We start from the raw sequence: 11,844 nt of genomic DNA on the forward strand, positions 1-11,844 counted from the left end.
AACTAGAACTGAACTAGAACTAAACTAGATCTAAACTAGAACTAAACTAGAACTGAACTAGAACTAAACTAGAACTAAACTAGAACTAAACTAGAATTGAACTAGAATTGAACTAGAACTGAACTAAATTGAACCAAAATTGAACAAAAACCGAACACGAACTGAACTGTAACCGAACTAGAACTGAACTAAACAAGAAGTGAAACAGAAGTCAATAAGTTTTCTACCACTAAATCTCTTTTACAAGCGTCATAGAATGAATGTCAGTTTAAGTCAAGGAAGGCTTAAATATTTTTTTTTAAATTTTCAAGTTTTTATATTAATACTTACATATTTCCAGAGTCAGGTATTGATCACCTTAAAAGTAATACGATCATTATTTTAGCAATCATTGTTATTATCACAATAACAAATTAGTCAAAAAAATCAAAGCTTTAAACATGATTAGGTAATAAATATTTCACCAACACTTCACTGGTGATTATAAATGACTTTTATGTTTATATATAAAATAATAAAGTATTTAATTTGTAGAATGGTAAAACTGAACTTTCAAAAATTACCTGTTAAATTATTATTTAAACATTAATTTCATTAATGAGATGCTTACTTGAAATTAAAGATTTGAAAAAAAAAGAAATTAATTTTATATATTAAGCAATTAACATTAATTTAGATGATAATAATAAATAGTTATTATTGGTGAATTAAAAAATAAAGCAACCGCGAAAAACTTGTTTCTATTGATTTTAGAAATAAAAGAATAGAATACAGCAGGTGGCATGCTTTTGAAATTAAGCATTGTTTGAGATTTTTTAGTATTGTTCTATGATTTGTTAAACGGCCGAGCAAATAATGCTTATATAAATTTCGAGAACAAAATTTTTACACATTTGTATGTATCAATAAAGTATATATTAATCATTTCAATGTAATGATTCACTATTTTGATGGTTTGTTGACTTTAAGAACTCTTGCTAGTTCCTTTAAAAAAGTCGTTAGAATTATTTAAAACTGATTCTTTCTAAGAATTTTTATTGTAAGGCAGTTCGAGTTCTAGTTCAGTTCTTGTTCAGTTCTAGTTCAGTTCTAGTTCAGTTCTAGTTCAGTTCTAGTTCAGTTCTAGTTCAGTTCTAGTTCAGTTCTAGTTCAGTTCTAGTTCAGTTCTAGTTCAGTTCTAGTTCAGTTCTAGTTCAGTTCTAGTTCAGTTCTAGTTCAGTTCTAGTTCAGTTCTAGTTCAGTTCTAGTTCAGTTCTAGTTCAGTTCTAGTTCAGTTCTAGTTCAGTTTATTTCAGTTCTAGTTCTAGTTTAATTCTATTTCAGTTCTAGATTAGTCTTATTTCAGTTCTAGTTCAGTTCTAGTTTAGTTCTAGTTTAGTTCTAGTGTAGTTCTAGTTCAGTTCTAGCTCAGTTCTAGTTCAGTTCTAGTTCAGTTCTAGTTCAGTTCTAGTTCAGTTCTAGTTCAGTTCTAGTTCAGTTCTAGTTCAGTTCTAATTCAGTTCTAGTTCAGTTCTAGTTCAGTTCTAGTTCAGTTCTAGTTCAGTTCTAGTTCAGTTCTAGTTCAGTTCTAGTTCAGTTCTAGTTCAGTTCTAGTTCAGTTCTAGTTCAGTTCTAGTTCAGTTCTAGTTCAGTTCTAGTTCAGTTCTAGTTCAGTTCTAGTTCAGTTCTAGTTCAGTTCTAGTTCAGTTCCAGTTCAGTTCTAGTTCAGTTCTAGTTCAGTTCTAGTTAAGTTCTAGTTCAGTTCTAGTTCAGTTCTAGTTCAGTTCTAGTTCAGTTTTAGTTCAGTTCTAGTACAGTTCTAATTCAGTTCTAGTTCAGTTTAAGTTCAGTTATAGTTCTAGTTCAGTTCAAGTTCATTTCAAGTTCAGTTCTAGTTCAGTGCTAGTTCAGTCCTTGTTCAGTTCTAGTTCAGTTCTTGTTCAGTTCTAGTTCAGTTCTAGTTCAGTTTAAGTTCAGTACTAGTTCTAGTTCAGTTCTAGTTCAGTTCTAGTTCAGTTCTAGTTCAGTTCTAGTTCAGTTCTAGTTCAGTTCTAGTTCAGTTCTAGTTCAGTTCTAGTTCAGTTCTAGTTCAGTTCTAGTTCTGTTCAAGTTCAGTTCTAGTTCAGTTCTAGTTCAGTTCTAGTTCAGTTCTAGTTCAGTTGTAGTTCAGTTCTAGTTCAGTTCTAGTTCAGTTCTAGTTCAGTTCTAGTTCAGTTCTAGTTCAGTTCTAGTTCAGTTCTAGTTCAGTTCTATTTCAGTTCTAGTTCAGTTCTAGTTCAGTTTTAGTTCAGTTCTAGTTCAGTTCTAGTTCAGTTCTAGTTCAGTTCTAGTTCAGTTCTAGTTAAGTTGTAGTTCAGTTCTAATTGAGTTCTAGTATAGTGAAATGATAATATTGTAAAAATAAATTACATATTTATTTCTCTTTATTCTTATGCAAATTCCTTTTAACTTAAATTCTATTCTTTAGTTAGGAATTCAATATTTTCAAAATTTATTGCAATATTTTGCAAAAATGTTCATATTTTTCTCTTTATTCCTCAACAAATTCTTCAATTCTGTCTGCATTTTTTTGTCTATCTAGAAAATTTTATATTTCCAATCCTGTTGGGAATTTGTAATAATATTTTATTAGAAAATTTTTGTTACTTTTCCAAATATCATTATTAAAAATACCATTAATATAAATTTGTCAAGAATCTACTATAATGCACAACTGCATCATATAACTTTCCCTATCCCAAAAATAGTTGGCAAAGAGCAAGCACTAACAACAACAACAATGTATACATTAAAGAAAAATTGTCAAGATGTCCTTATTGTGTCTGAGGGTCCTTTGTACAAAAACCAAATCAAATTATAAACTAAAGAACAACAACCTAAGCAAGCAGCCAACCATTCAACCATAATGATGATGATGGCAATGACGATGATGACACATGCAATTATTTTCAGTCTGTATTCATGTTTATTTTTGTATATTTTTTGTTTTCGGATATTTTTTATAATATTTCTCGATATTTTACTCCCCTCAAATAAACACCTTTTTTACTCAGTGTTGCAATTTCCTAAAATATATGTATGTTTATAAACTACAGTACCATGACCTCCACTTCTGCTTCCCTCTCTATCGCTCTCATTTTCTCGTCCTATTCTCTTGCGCTGTCTCGTTGAACTCCTGTTAGATACATACACAATAACAGAATAATTTCTATTTTTGTAACACCCTCCCTAAAATAATTGCTTATAATTCACTGTGAATGGTTAGATTGAATGTGTGGGGAAGAATGGGAGCAAAAAACTAACCTAACACAAGCATTTTTGCTTAACCTTAACCCCCTAAAATAAAACCAAAAAAAGAATGAATGTGTTGTTATTGTTTTTTTTTTGTGTTTGTTTGTATGTATCTATAAATTACTTGTATACTTGCATGTAGTATATACGAGTATAAGTTTGCATTTGTGTTCAAATTTTATACAGAATGAGTAAATTGTTACTTAATGCAGCAACCATGGCAGCAGCAACAGAAGCAATGGTTGCTGCCAGCAACAAACAGTTCAATAACACTCGTCATCTACCACAGCAACTATAACAACAACAAAAAATATAGAATGAAAAAATCATTAGAGCAGAGGGGCATTTTTTATTCTTCCACTCAACTCTAGTCTACAACTCATCATCATATTTTACAACTTTACACAGTGGTCAGTGCCAAAAAGTTGTAGTTAGGAATTGAACTTTGAATTTGAACTCGATTACTTGGAGTTTCAATACACTTATTTTGGATAAACTAATTGAACAAGGTTTTTAAACTTTTAGGATATAGTTAGATAAAAGTTAGGAAATGAATGAAATTTCTACGTTGTGTCCACTTACTCATTAAGCAACTATGTTGAGTTTTCGTTATTAAGATCACTGGAGGAATGTCATACGTAGGCTCTTATTCCCTTGAAAATTTCGCAATTATAATGTAACAGAGTTTTCAAAGAAGGCTTGGGTGCAAGTCTTCAGTTTAAGTTCTAGTTCAGTTCTAGTTCCTTTCTAGTTCAGTTCTAGTTCAGTTTTAGTTCAGTTCTAGTTCAGTTCTAGTTTAGTTCTAGTTTAGTTCTAGTTTAGTTCTAGTTCAGTTCTGGTTCATTTCTAGTTCAGTTCTAGTTCAGTTCTAGTTCAGTTTTAGTTCAGTTCTAGTTCAGTTTTAGTTCAGTTCTAGTTCAGCTCTAGTTCAGTTCTAGTTCAGTTCTAGTTCAGTTCTAGTTCAGTTCTAGTTCAGTTCTAGTTCAGTTCTAGTTCAGTTCTAGTTCAGTTCTAGTTCAGTTCTAGTTCAGTTCTAGTTCAGTTCTAGTTCAGTTCTAGTTCAGTTCTAGTTCAGTTCTAGTTCAGTTCTAGTTCAGTTCTAGTTCAGTTCTAGTTCAGTTCTAGTTCAGTTCTAGTTCAGTTCTAGTTCAGTTCTAGTTCAGTTCTAGTTCAGTTCTAGTTCAGTTCTAGTTCAGTTCAGTTTAGAACACTTACTTAATGAATTCAACTTGTTAGGTTGGGGGATCCATCTGAACACGACGAGCCTGAATGCTGTAAGTCCAATACTGATTCCTGAGCTAGGAGAGCTACTGATAGAGTTTTGAGTGTCGATAAGTTTAGAAACAAATACCTAAATCGTTCAAATTACATGATACTTTGAATGTCCATTACAGATAGCAGCCCTTTCATCAAGCTTTTGACATAAGGTTTACGACTTACAATTACAAGATTTTAACTGTTACTGAAACCATGGAACATTCAAATAGACCTATCTATGGTAACAAGATTTTATTTCAAACTGAAAGTCATGATTCGCTAGAAATTTAAACGAGATATACGACACATGCATTATGCAGTATTTTTGATGAGCTAATGGCGAAAATAGCCTTGTTATAATGGGATCTCAGATAATTTATCTCTAGTTCGGTGTAGAGGAAGACCAAGAGGTCAGTGGTTTAAATGTTTGATGATCGAAATAAAGTTTCGGAACGCTGATATTTAGAGTTAGCAATAAATTAAAGGAATTTGTACGTCACTATGCGCCGTCAATGCTGCAATAACTAATAATATGCGAAACTCAAGATTTGGTTAGACTCATGTTCATCATTACTTATAGACTGACCTTAGGAGTTGGGCCTTTAATTGCTGTATTAGCCAGATAAGTTAGCATTTGTAAAAAATAACAATCACTCAGTTTTGATATATCGGTCTCTTTTCCTAAGCATCTTTAATTTTTACTTATTTAGCGTATGTCTTTGACGAAATATGGTTTATTTTATTTAAAGGATTAGCTATGTGACCCATAATTTGAAACCGATATTAAACGATCGTGATAAAATTTACACCAGTGTTATTCGTTTTGGATATGAACAAACGGCAAAAATATCAAACTTTATTTAGAAAGTTCTTGACCGATCTTGTTTAAAAGTTGTGTCTAAGCCTCCTTCTAAAATTATAGGCTCTGACATGATGTTAAGGTTCATTCTTTAGAATGATTTCCGTTATAAATTATGATGCATATGATAGAAACTGTCATCATTAGTGCAGGGAATTGATAGGATAAGTGACATAGCACATTGACGGAGATTGTACTTTGGCCTAACAACTACATCACTAGGTGCAGAGTTTGGTTTTGGATTTTTTCGAGAAATGCCTCGATGATAGATTCTGTCTTTGTGCATTGCAATCCGGGAGTATCCGAAGGTGTTACCAGTAGTTCTAGTTTACTGGGACTATAAACTGGTGATGTTACGCCACTCCTCGGTTTGTCCTTGGTATGATTTGACATGGGGTCTAACCACAAAACCACACAATCTGGTACTACGGATGGCCAGTTGTAAAGTGCTCGTACATGGACCGGACCTGCGACCTGCATGTAAGATACACAAGGGAGTAGTATAGCGATGTTTATTATACCAAATGTCTGTCATTAAAAAGTGTGCCAGAATCCGTATAAACATACTACTTCCAGTAATTGTAAAAGTACCACCGTGAGATAGGGCTACGTGCCAGATACTTATGTAAAGCACTTTGACATAAATATACTTAGACAGACATGACTAAATTGACTCCGCTATCTATTAGAATCCAGAATATATACTTCATCTTCTCATGAAGGTGAAGGTTATAAAAAGTACCACAATGGGTTAGGGCTAAGCTATAGGTACTGACAAAAGACACCTTTTATTACCATTTTACAGACATATGTATGACAGTGTTTATGAATTTTAAGGGTAAAACACAGTTTACTTACTTCTACAACTTATTATAACCCCAAAATATCTTTTTAGTAAATAAATTTTTAGCGTCAGAGTGATCTGATTGTAATATGGTTACACAACTGAATTAATTGCATTATCGGGACGGTTGTAATTGGATAGAAATAAATATGACGTCAACTGAATTTCACATATTAACCTACAGCCGGAAGTTAATTATGACCCCAACGAAAGCTTCTAATTATGAACAAGAAAGTTTTGAGAATGATGGTACATATTCTGAGAGAATACACAGGATTAGGGGCACAACTATATAAAACACGTATGCGTTCGGAAGAGAAAAGGACATGAGGAGAGAATAGTGAAACCATGAAACATTTTCTTTTCAATTTTAGAAACAGAAATTACATCACTCAAGAATACTAAATGGGAAACATTAATGAGTAGTAGAGGAAAGTAAGATTCTGAACATTGGACGATAATAACATTAAATTTAAAACAATTTTCAGGAAAATTGATTGGAAATTTTAAAGAACTACATTCATTAAACTGAGTATCTAAACATCGGTCGTTAGACCCAAATTTTTATATATAAGTTTGTCATTCCGTTTGTAATTTCTATAATATAATTTTCCGACCCATAAAGTATATATATATTTTGGATCCTTATAGATAGCGGTGTTGTTTGTCTGTCCGTCCGTCTGTGTGTTTGTTGAAATCGGTTTTTAGAGGACCTCAGATGTAGGCGAGATCCGAATCTTTACTAATTTTATTAGACATGCATTCGAGAAGATCGCTATTTAAAATCAGCAAAATTTGTCCAAAAATCCGAGACAACCTCTGAAAATTTTATCAAAAATTGAGATTATTTTTTCATGCTCAGACAGAAATTTCAAAAAACAAAAACAAAATACATAATCAAACGGTAAATTTTGTTATTGTTCTCTTGTTTATAAGAACAACGCAGAGCGAGAGCAGCAAAGTAAGAGTAGCAGAGCGACAGCAGCACAAGTGTGTTGTTATTAGCTAGAAACATGAAATTAATAATGTGAAGCCTGGCTTAAGTAAGAAGCAATAAAAGGGAACATTTTGGTACTTTTTCATTTTTTTAAAAGGTACTATTTGAATTTTCTATAATATTGAACCTAGAAACATGAAATTAAGTATGTAGAGTCGGAATTTGGTGAGAACCGGAAAAAGTGAACTTTTTGGTACTTTTTTGTTTTTTTTTTTTTTTAAAGTTACTTTCTGAATTTTCTATAATATTGAACCGAGAAATATGAAATTGGATGTATAGAGTCTGAATTATGTGAGAACCCATAAAAGGGAACTTTTAGGTATTTTTTCGTTTTTCGAAAGGTACTCTTTTGAATTTTCTATAATATTGAATCTAGAAACATGAATTTAAGCATGTTAAGCCCGAAGAAAGTGTTGTAAAAGAGGACTTTTTGGTAATGACTGTTTTTTTTTTTAACACACTGTGGTGAAGGTTATATAAGAGTCGGCATAGCCGAATATAAAACTCTTACTTGTTTCATGTAAAAGAGTTCACATCAGGCAATAGCAGCCGACCCCACATCAAGCATTAGTAGCGGAGCAAAATACGAAAATATTTTTTCGCTTTCTGGTATAGTATTAATCCTCATTTGAACCTATCCCAACCTTGATCAAGTAAATTACCCTTTCCAATTTATTGCTCTTAATAAGTGTACCTACAGTTTTGCAAATATATCAATCGTGGAGAGATGGTCAAGCTATCATCTAGTTGTGAGAAACTGAAACTATTTAAGGAATTTCTAAATAATTGTCTGTTAAATATTATTTTTTTTTTTAGAATGAGAGCAATTTCAAGAAATCGGTATTTCGTTAAAACTACAGTGCATCGTCATCATCATCATCAACAACATCTACGTCTATGAGTTCTCTACTACGTTTAGCCATTTATTATTGGATATATATTTTTTTTGTAAATGTTGTGTTTGTTGTTGTTGCTATTGCACATAAAATGGAATGTGTCTACATAATACACAAATGTATAAAATGCATGAGAGCATGTTTGTAGTACATTTTTCTTTTTTTTGTTTTCAATAAATATTCTTTTCCAACAGAGTATGTATATAATGTTGAATGCATGCAGCCAGTAATTGATGATGCTAGAGTCATTTTATAGATGAGTTCAGACGGCAGCATCATCAGCATCAACAGCAGAAGCAGCAGCAGTTCTAGTCATCTATGAGTACGAAGAATATTAAAACATACAAAGTTTAAAACAAAAATGTGCAATGAATTGTTTTACGACAAAAAAAAAATATACAGACTATATTGGACGGACTTGAGAATATATGTATGTATGTGCATGCATACATGTATATGTACATACATATATAATGATGAATTGACAGACAAAAACAAAACAATATAAACATTTTGTATATTTTTTGTTGGAGTTGTAAATGTGGTACGTGCAACAATATATCAATACTTATACATTCACATGCTACAAATTGTATGTATGTATTTTATGGCATGTGTATTTATTTGTATCTGTGTGTTTTAATGTATTTTAATAAAAAAAAAAACAGAGAAAAAAATTCTCATATAAATTCAGTTTTGCTTGTTAAAATTCTCTTATTCCTTTTTAATGTTCTCGATGTGGATGCTGGCTGCTGCTGGATGGTTTGATTGCGGCATTGCACTTAACAAAAAACAAAATATGTATGCTGCATAATCCTTTTGCCATCATCATCATTATAATCATTTGAACATTTATGTTCATTATAAACGTCTGCGTCTTTAACATTATTATGTTTATTTTATTTGCTTTCATTCCTTTGGAGTCTGTACTCTTTGTTGTTTCTTTGTGTTTTTGGAATATTTGTGGTTATAGTCTGGTATGATGTTTCACAATTCTGGTTTGATAGTATAACAAGTATTTAATACTAATAAGTAACATCTGCGGTGGACCGTTGTACTTAAGAAATGGATAACTTACTTTATTTTCTTCTTAAAAAATTGATTAGTAACTGGATATAGAATAAAACTAAAAGATTTAGCATTTAATCGTCCACATTTTTGATCGGAAATATATACTTGTTTGATATCGTTGGATGATTACAAAATCCAAAAAGCATGAAAACCCAGGTACCCAATGTATTGTTTCCTAAAAGATTAATCTTAATCCATAGGATTAAGATTAATCCAATGGATCGTCAACTTGTTCAATGTGATCAAGTCATAAACAACTAGTTAAGGGACTTCTCTAGAAAAGTTCGATGCTAAAAGATTCAGCATTTAATCGTCCACATTTTTCATCGGAAATATATACTTGTTTGATAAATTTGGATGATTACACAATCCAAAATGCATGAAAACCCACACACCCATGGTATTGTTTTCTAAAAGATTAATCTTAACCCTAGGATTAAGATTAATCCAATTGATCTTCAACTTGTTCGATGAGATTAAGTCATAAACAACTAGTTAAGGGAGTTCTCTAGAAAAGCTCGATATAAATCGAGTTAAGTAAACAGTAATTACCAACTCCGAAAGTAATTAGTCTTGATAAAAGAGCAACGTCAGACGCCTTGCAAATATCAAGAACCACCACTTTAATCAAAATGGTGACACCAAAAGCAGTTAGCTTCTATACTACATGTCAGAACCCATCAAACTTCTTCGAAATATCAAATATACTCATATATCAATAGTGAACTCGTTTAATGAGATCCCTTCCGAAAGACTGAGCTTCAAATACTTCACTAAATGGTAGTTTATCATACTTTCTAAATCTTTGCAAAATGTGGCTAGTTATTCGCAGGACTTGTATTGGCTGGTCAGTGAGCTTACGTTCCTTTGGGATCCACGTAGTAAGTGTTATTGAAATCCTGAAGAAAAAAGGTGCTATCAGTACCTCTAATCTGCCTGGACTATAAACTGATAAAGATCAATTGTTTTTAATAATTTGGATAACGGGAACCAGTAGTACACAAGGCAGAGTTTCGCACTTTGTCTTGTCCTGGTTAGTGGAGGTCCCTTAGGCGTGTCAAGCGTACCGGTTGTGGTCTAAACTAAAACTCGCAGGAAGAGAATTTTGGTTAATGGTTGGTAAGTGGAGATCCCTTATGCGGGAGCATACCGGCTGTGGTCTAAACTCAAACTCATGGGAAGAGAATGTTGGTTAAAGGACTGATGTATCTATGTAAGTTCTGTACTGTTACTGAGACAACAGTAAATGACTTGATTTTAAGTGTTTCCATATGATATGGAATACATGTGTGGACCTTTCCCAGCAATATACCTAGAGTAAGTGTGTCGGATGAATGAAAAGTGTGTTGGGTTAAAAGGTGATGAATCTTAGGTATCTTATACAAGTGATACCAGCGATTTTTTTCCCTGTCGGTTCAGAATTTATTTAGCAAGAAAAAGTCCTAGAATTATTTGATCAGATATAAGTGGTTGTATAGTTAAGCAACGGAGTAAAGGCCTTGTACAAGGACATGCATAAATTGGCCCTCTGTCTTGGTGTTTAGCAATTCCGGGGTAAAGATGTGCTACCAGCACCTCTAGTCTGCCAGAACTATGAACTGATAATGTAAATTCACTCATCGGACATTCCTTGCAATTTTTCGACATGGGGTCGAACAGGAGAACCACATATTCTAGTATTATGGGTTTCCAGTTTCCCTTAGGACTTTTCTTGGAATGGTTTAACATTGGAACCTGAGAACAACATAATCTGGTATCACGGAAACCGGTAGTACACAGGGCAGAGTTTCGGACTTTTTCTTGTTCTTGTTAGTGGAGAGGTTCGTTAGACGTGAATGTGGCGGCTGTGGTCTAAACTCAAACTTGCAGGAAGAGAGTGTTGGTTAAAGGACTGATGCACGGTAAAGACTATAAATCTTTTTAAGTTCTGGACTTTTACTGAGACAACAGATGCCCCACAGAAGAGAGACTGTGGGACTAAGTGATGGATATGAGTTGGTGTTGAGTGCATGCTTATGATATGGGATAGATGTAGGAATAGGAGGAACTTTTCCAACAATATACCTAGAGTAGGTATGCTGGATGTTTTTCTTTATGAGTGTGTTGGATATATTACAAGTTTATTGGGTTGAATGGTGATGGATCTAAGGTATCTTATAAAAGTGATACAATTGAATTTTCTTTTCTTGAGGGGATATGTTCAGAATTTAATCTTGCCACAGTTAGTTCTCTGTGAGCAAGAAAAAGTCCTAGAATTATTTGATCAATTCGTTTTTCAATCTACCGGGGCCTTCCCATATGAATGGTTGTAAAGTTGAGCAACGGAGCAGCAATGGCTCAAGAACTTAAGTAATGTGCTTGTACAAGGACAAGCGAAAACCGGACTATATGAAGTACAAAGGGGCGGTGGTCAGTCGTCTAATAAGCTCACCTTGTGGTTAGAAAAGTACCACTGTGAATAAGCCAAATACGGCAGGTGTTCAAGTGAAGCACTTCCATTTCATAACTCAAGACCAGTGTCTGGAAGGCTATCTAGCTCAAGTGATTTTTTTAGTTTAAGGTCCGCTAAACCCTTTTAAATTGCCTGAATGAGAAACTATATTTTTGACATAGTTGGTGATAGTCTTTCGAGCAATGTACAGTGGTTGAT

The sequence above is a fragment of the Lucilia cuprina genome, chromosome 2 (genome assembly GCF_022045245.1).
Source record: "Lucilia cuprina isolate Lc7/37 chromosome 2, ASM2204524v1, whole genome shotgun sequence".
Classification (NCBI taxonomy): Eukaryota; Metazoa; Arthropoda; class Insecta; order Diptera; family Calliphoridae; genus Lucilia; species Lucilia cuprina.